General features: G+C 44.7%; 1 pseudogene; it reads left to right on the forward strand.

The window, feature by feature from the left end:
• The first annotated feature begins 304 nt into the window (after nucleotides 1-304).
• LOC139063446 (uncharacterized) lies at nucleotides 305-2,401 on the forward strand (annotated as a pseudogene).
• The last annotated feature ends 5,406 nt before the right edge of the window (nucleotides 2,402-7,807 follow it).

Consider the following 7,807-nt stretch of genomic DNA (forward strand, 5'->3'; position numbering starts at 1 on the left):
TGCTTTTTGGGTTAGCTCTAGCTCCCCAAAACTTTTCGAAATGTGGGGAAGCCGCACTAGCCCCCCTCAGGGAGGAGGGCATCCGGATCCTCGCTTACCTGGACGACTGAGCTCTAGTAGCGACTTCCCGAACACAGGCAGAAGCTCACACTGCATGGGTACTTTCTCACGTTGAAGCCCTGGGGTTTTCGGTGAACTACAGAAAGAGTTCTCTAGTTCAGAGTCGGAGTTTCTCCTTCCTCGTTCTGAAAATTTGCTCTCGGTCAAGCAGAGCGCATCTCTCGGACCAGCGAATAGCCGCGCTATGCAGTTGCTTAGCGTGCTTTCAGCTGAGAGCCAGACTGACACTCCGCACAGCTCTACAGCTGCTGGGGATGATGGCTTCCTCCATAGCCGTGGTGCCTCTCGGACTGTTAAAAATGCAACATTTCCAGCGTTGGGTACAATCTCACCGTCTTCATCCTTCACATCATCTCCGCCGGAGGTTGACGGTCACCAGAGCCTGCATGGTAGCACTCCTCCCATGGAGAGAACCAGGGCTGTTCTGCCAGGGTTCCCCTATCGGGAGGGTGTCAGAACGCATAGTGGTGACCACAGATGCTTCCCTCAGAGGCTGGAGGGCTCTGTGTGGGGGTTTAGCAGTGAGGGGGGTATGGTCCTCGACCCAGTCAAGGTTCCATATCAACTTTCTGGAACTGTTAACCATGTTTCTGGCCCTGAAACACTTCAGTCATCACCTGAGAGGACAATGTGTGCTGGTGCGCACAGACAACAAAACTGTGGTGTCATATGTAAACAGACAGGGAAGAACAAGCTCTCTTTACTTAATCTGGCCCACACATTGTTGCACTGGTGCAATCTGAATCTCCTGTTTCTCAGAGCAGCTTATGTCCCCGGGTACCTCAACCATGGGGCAGACTTGCTCTCCAGGAGCGGACCTCTGTCAAAAGAATGGAGGCTCCACCCTGAAGTGGCGTCCCAGATTTGGCTGAGGTTCGGCAGGGCAGTAGTGGATCTGTTTGCGTCAAGCGCAAACACACACTGTCCCCTGATTTTTCCTCGACGATTGGATGCTCTGGCGCACCCTTGGCACAACGTTCCCCTCTACGCTTTTCAGCCGGTGGAACTTATCCCCGCAGTACTGGAGAGAGTGCACAAGTCGAGCACGTCTCTGATTTTGGTGGCCCCTCAGTGGCCCACAAAGTCTTGGTACCCAGAGATCATCAGTCTGATGATAGCCCCCCATGGAAGCTCCCCATCAGACAGGACTTTCTGTCTCAGGCACAAGGGGAAGTGCTGCACCCTCGCCCTCATCTGTGGAAGCTGCAGGCCTACCTACTGAAAGGTCCAACCTGTTAGCTATTGGTCTTCCCCCGGCTGTGGTGAATACTATTCAGAGCTCAAGAGCATGCACCACTAGGGGTTTATATGCCTATAAGTGGAAGGCTTTTCAAGTGTGGTGTCTAAGCAGGTCAGTAGTTCCCTCACAGAGCTCCATTGTGGACATTCTGTCGTTTCTACAGGATCTGCTGGACTGGGGCTTGTCATTCTCCACTTTAAAGCTCTACCTGGCAGCCATTTCGGCTTGCCATGAATGAATGGTAATGGAGTTTCTCCTGGTGCTCACCCTTTAGCTGTTAGCTTCATGAAAGGGGTTTGCAGACTGAGACTAGTTAGTAGATCGTTTGTCCCTTCTTGGGACCTCGCTTTGGTGCTGGAGGCCCTGTGTGGTCCCCCATTTGAGCCTATTGAATCGATCAGTATGAAGCTTATGACTTATAAGACAGCTCTGCTCTTAGCCCTTGTATCGGCTAAAAGGGTGGGAGACCTTCATGCTCTTTCAGTTCACCCTTCCAGTCTGAAAATGTCATCAGATGGAGCTAGGGTCACTCTGCATCCGAATGCTGCGTATTTGCCTAAGGTCATCCCGCTCAAATACGGTCCCATGACCATAGAGCTTTTGGGCTTCAGTGGTCCTCCTTTTACCTCTTTGGAGCAGAGTACACTGCATTGTCTGTGCCCAGTTTGTGCTCTGCAGGCTTATACAGATCGCACTCAGGGTATCAGAAAAACTGACCAACTGTTTGTGTGTTTTGCCAAACCCTCCATGGGTAAAGCTTTGTCAAAGCAAAGACTTTCTCATTGGATTGTGGAGGCCATTTCCCTGTGTTACAGTGTCACTGGCTCCCAGCTGTCCCTAGGGGTCAGGGCACACTCTACTAGAGGTGTGGCTGCTTCTCTGGTGCTGTTTAAGGGTGTTTCAGTTAGTGACATTTGCTCAGCTGCAAGCTGGGCTACACCCCACACCTTTGTGAGGTTTTATCGCATGGATGTTTTGACCCCTTCGGTGGCCCATGCGGTTTTCTCTGCTGGATCTGACTTGCCATCTTAGGTTGCAATCTCAGGCCACGTTTGATAGCTGCTCATGGGGCGTTTCAATAAGTCCCATAGTACCTTCGTTGTACCGAGTGAATCGACTGAAAGGGAATGTTAGGTTATGCATATAACCACTGTTCCCTGAAGGAGAGGAACGAGGTACAACGCAGGGCTGCCCCATTTCATAGCCCAGCTCGGTGAAGAGCGGCTATCGAACAGAGGAATGACAGTGACGCGGTCGCTTATAAGTGGAGGGCAGGGCCTCCACGCAGCGTCACTTTCATTTGCTTTACAGGCATGATTAAATGTGTCTTCAGCCAGGCCACGCGAGGGCGTGATGTCCCATAGTTCAGTTGTTGTACCTCGTTCCTCTCCTTTTCACCAAACCATTTTACGTTTCACCAAACCATTTTATTCTGGGTGGGTGATGATGTTTTTGAGCAGGGATTTTAAAGAAACCCTTACAATGTAGGCCTAATTTATTGGATGGACATCTACTGATTCATCATCAGAGTTATCCACAGCAAAATTAATTTATAAACTCTTCAAGTGTTAATAAAATCAAGCAAGATTTGATTTTTGTAGCAGAAATTTTCAGAATAATGTTCAGGTACCATCCCATGCAGATATTTCAAAACAAACAGAATAATTATCAGATTGGTTTATATTTAACAGACAGAGAGACCGTAACTCAGGAATGATTCTAAACTCCCAGTTTTCATGCTCGACTTCTTCTTCCTCCTAGACAATTTTGCAGATGTACTGCAGTTTAAATAATACAACAACCAGTGGTAGAAAAAAGAAAGCCACAACCAGTGGTAGAAAAAAGAAAGCCAAACAGATTAAGCATTTGTAGCAAATCTACTTAATGGAGAGGAAATGAGAAGTAGAGAGAAAATACTAATGAAGTGCCAAGTGATACAGGAGGAGGTGTTCTCAGAGGAATTAAGCACAGGTTATAGATGGGCTTCCCTGCTCCACTCTGATAGGTTTAGCATCTTTTTCCATTATTGCAGAATTGTAATTGGGAAAAATTTCAAACCAGACATCATTGTGCACTGGGAGAGCAGCACCAGACACTGTTCTTTAGAGGTGTGTAGGTGTCAAGAGGGAGCAAAAGTCTGTATGATTGAATTTAGATAAGCGGCTGCTTTGAGTCTGCAGGTGAGAACTGGTGACCTTGGTTTAATTGAAGAATGTCTGGAGTTTGATACCTGGCTCTGAGTGACACAAATGAAGGATGGGTAGGGAGTGTAGTAGGATTGCTACATTTTAGGCTTGTGTCCTTGTCTTACACGGAGGACGAGGTTGATGCTGTTTCAAGTCTATCCACAGATTTATGGAAAATAAAACAAAAGTCATTGAAGTATTAAATGGGACATATTATGCTAAACTAATTTCTTGCATCTTTTTTCCCTGCCATGTGGGTCTCTATTGCCTCTATAGACACTCCAAACATGAATAAAAGCAACCATCTGTTTTCTGTCAATGTCTGGTTTTAGGGAATATGTGCCTAAAACGAACTGTTACAACAAGTGCTCATTTGTGACATCACAAATACTCACCTGGGTGGAGAATTCCACCCTTTTCCTGTCAAGAACTCCCGTAGACCTCTCAGGCTCGAATAAAGTTTAGGAAACGGGACGAATGACTCCGCATCTCTGAGAAAAAAAATGCTCATGTCCACAGTAGTTCCTGTGTTTGTTCCTTGGTTTTGAATTAAAGTATTTTTGAGTTCTTTTGTCTGTTTCTGTAGACTTTACTTGTGCCTTGAGCCCGGGGGTGGAACTACCTGCTTTCTGAAGGGTATGCAGACACATAACAGCACACTTTCCACAGCTCAGGAAGGCAACATAAACAATACAGACAAAAAAAATCCACAGAACAAAAACAACTAAGATAGCAGAACATAACTGAAAACTTTTAATACATATACATATATATATATATATATATATATATATATATATATATATATATATATATACATATATATATATATATATAGCCATGCCTGTGGGGGCTGGGGGGTACGTCAACATGGTCGGGACATACGTAGAAGGGGGTGGGCGGCTAAATAGGTTTGGGAACCACTGGTCTACATGATAGACAAAAGGCATTATTTTAGAAATGCAACGGGGGGTTGCAACAAATAAATTTGAGGGTGGCAAATGGCCCCCGGGCCGCACTTTGGACATGCTCGGTCCAAAGCATCAGCACAGAATGGTGGTCATGGCCTTGAATGGAAACCAAAAAATGACATGGTTTTTGTGACCAGCAATGAAATAGTTCCACAGAGGAGAGAATGAAGAGCTAATGCACATGAGAACAAGCTGATGAGGATGATCAGCAACAGCTTATTTTAAAGACTCTGAATGCTTTTGTCTGTGACAGAATCCCGACAGAGCTCATCCAGTCTGGCTCGTGTTTACGGGTTTGTTGTGAGGAAAAAGAAACTACGATTCGTGGCGTAAACTCGGGTATGTGGTTGAAAATTAAAGAGCTGAATGTTTTTGTTAGAATAGATTTAGTTTAAACTGGGAACAGAAATTTCACCCTGCTTTCTGTTACCCTCACTCTGTTCTAAACACATCTGAATCCATTTAAGCTACAGATGTGGAAGAACTAGACGTACAAAGGTCTGCTGTGTCCACTAGTGGCTGACTGCAGTTTTAAGCCCCGCCCCCTTTGTGTAAACATTCCACATTTTGCAGAGTATAAAAAATAAAGTAAACCTCAGATATGTTATTTATTTATTTTTGCGTTGACTCATGTTTATTCACATAGTTTGTTTCTTGCTTTGCAAATATTGGTTTATGTAATCTATTTAGCTGCAAAAAAATTTTGATGCTTAAAAAACCCTCGTCTCCAGGATGCCTTGTGGTACCAAAGAGGCGGCATGTCTGAAAACGTCAATTGGACAACAGAAGTAGGTGGAGATTCTGGCCCTAGGTCTTCATCAAAGGCACATGATCCAGAAGCTTTTGACGCTGGTACTAATCCATGCTGTGGTTTGTCGTGTTTCCACCAGAATTTGAGTTACTGGGTAGATTAGGCCATTTATGTGGAGTGTTGGAGCTCGTCAGACAAAGGGCAGCTGCCACAGTTCTTCTATAAGAACATTTGTAATACTCTAGCGGTCTGAAGTGTTTACTGCTAAAGCTAATTTCAAAGCTGTACCTTACCAGGACCATTTTCTGAAGTACATTTCCATCCTGGTGAAATGTTTTGGTACTGTAGTGTCAAAATACTCTGGTTCTTGGAAAATGTTCCTGCAGTAGATGCTATATACCAGGGTTGTAGACTGAAACAGGATTTGGGCACAAACACGTCAGCAAATTAAAGAAAAAGCCCACAATTTACTTTAGGTGAACATCAAACTTGTCATGTTCACATCTATTCCACAACCCAGTCCATCCCATCCAATCCAGGACATGCTTGGAAATTAGATTTTAATCCCGAGGCTCTTTCACAATGGTAAAAACAGATATACCCTCTTTTGTAGATTTAATTGAATTCAATTCTTTATTCAGGACAATGCACATTAATAAACCCTAACCCTAACCCTAAACATACATTGTATCGGTCATAAATGGGCCAGATTATAGCATAGTTGCTAATTTGCATCTGCAGTCCGTCAACAAGATAACTAAGTAAAACAAGTAACACTATACAATTTAAAAACAGTCAGATAGAAACATTCCATTAAAATAGACAAACAAAAAATAAGAATAACTAAAGATGCAAACATGTCTGAGAACCTTTACGATGTAGTTTGAGGTGCTTTTTAAAGGTGCTATAAGTGGGAAACTCTGACATTGGCTGGGATGTTATTCCAAAATTGACTCCCTCTAACGGACAGTAATACCCAAAACGTGTGATAGAGGTTTGCTTGTTATTTCAGCTCATGGAGCTTGTTTTGGACCAGCTGTCCCACTGTCTGCTCTTTTCTTATGTAGGAGTTGAGACGTCCTCTTCCAGCTGTGGGTGGAGTGGTGGCTGTCTTCCAGATCAAACAAAAAAAGGCAACCTGTGCCCTGGGCCACATGTAATTACTCCCACAGCAAACTAAAAAAAGAACACCGGTGAGCACAACTGAAGCTGTTACTCTTTCCCCTCCTCACACTGTCTCCCTCAGTTTCTCTCCAATACGTTCATACACATAAAAATAATGAACCATAACACCACCAGCTCCCTCAGCTGCACATGACCCAGTTGGTTCACACTGGTCCACAAACACATACATAACAAGCTGCTCGCCACATACAACCAACAACAACAGAGCCACTGGGAGTCCCAGAGGTCCTAGGAGCGCTGTTTTTCATGGAGACAGTTTTATGTAATCTGATATTAAAATTGGAGCTAGACAGGCATTCCCAGACCAAGCTACATTGCCTGTTCCACAGAGATGTGGTGAAGTCCCTCACAGTCCAGTCTGACCAGGTCACAGCTCTAACTTCCCTCAGTGTTGGGAAGCTACATGGTCAAGTGGAGATGAAATCGCTCAGTGATGGCCTCTCTATGTACTGAGTAGTATAACTCTAGTACATGAGCCACTTTGATATGAAACCTGCTTCATACAACCCTGCCTTCTTCATATTTCTGTTTTAATTTATCTAAAACCATAAATGGTCAGCTGTAGTTTGAAAATATGTAATATAAACTATCAAATGATCAATCTGTGTTGCAGGTTTGAAAAGAGAGCACATAGAGAGACCATCGCTGAGTGAGTTTATCTCCACTTGACCCTGTAGCATCCCTACACTGAGGGAAGTTAGAGCTGTGACCTGGTTGGACTGGACTGTGAGGGAATTCACTGCATCTCTGTGGAACAGGCATCTTCTTCTGGCTCTTGGAGAGTACAGACGCTTTTTTCCTCCTCTCCTCCCTATCTTATCCCAAGGCTCTTTGTCTGTCTCTGGTGTACGGTGCTTCTGCATTTTTTCTGGAAAACTTAAAACTGGAAATTACTAAAATGGACCTGGTCAGTTGGTCTCTCAACGCGATTGACAACATTTTATCAATGATGAGAATGGGAGAAGGGGCTCCCGGGTGCCCCTCTAGGACAGAGCCAGTTGGGCATATCATGGACTCCTGGAAACAGTGGAACTTGGTCTGCCTGTCTCAGCTGTCTGTAGAGGATTCTGAAGATGTCTGGATATTTGTGGTGTTGGTGTCAGGTTTCCTGCTCTTTGGCCTGGGAGGTTACCTGGCTTACCGGAAAAATAAGGAGCTGTCGAGGAATATTGGCTCGCTCCAGAAGCTCAGAGATGGATTACACCGCACTGTAAATGCACAGACTCATATAATTGTCGAGATGAGCCGTAAGCTTGGAAATTGGCTGAGATTCAAACTCTGGCACAGAAGGTGGATACCATCAAGGAGAAAGCTGATGGGTCAGAGCTGATTGGGATAGATTAATTACGCCATT

The sequence above is a fragment of the Nothobranchius furzeri genome, chromosome 16 (genome assembly GCF_043380555.1).
Source record: "Nothobranchius furzeri strain GRZ-AD chromosome 16, NfurGRZ-RIMD1, whole genome shotgun sequence".
NCBI lineage: Eukaryota > Metazoa > Chordata > Actinopteri > Cyprinodontiformes > Nothobranchiidae > Nothobranchius > Nothobranchius furzeri.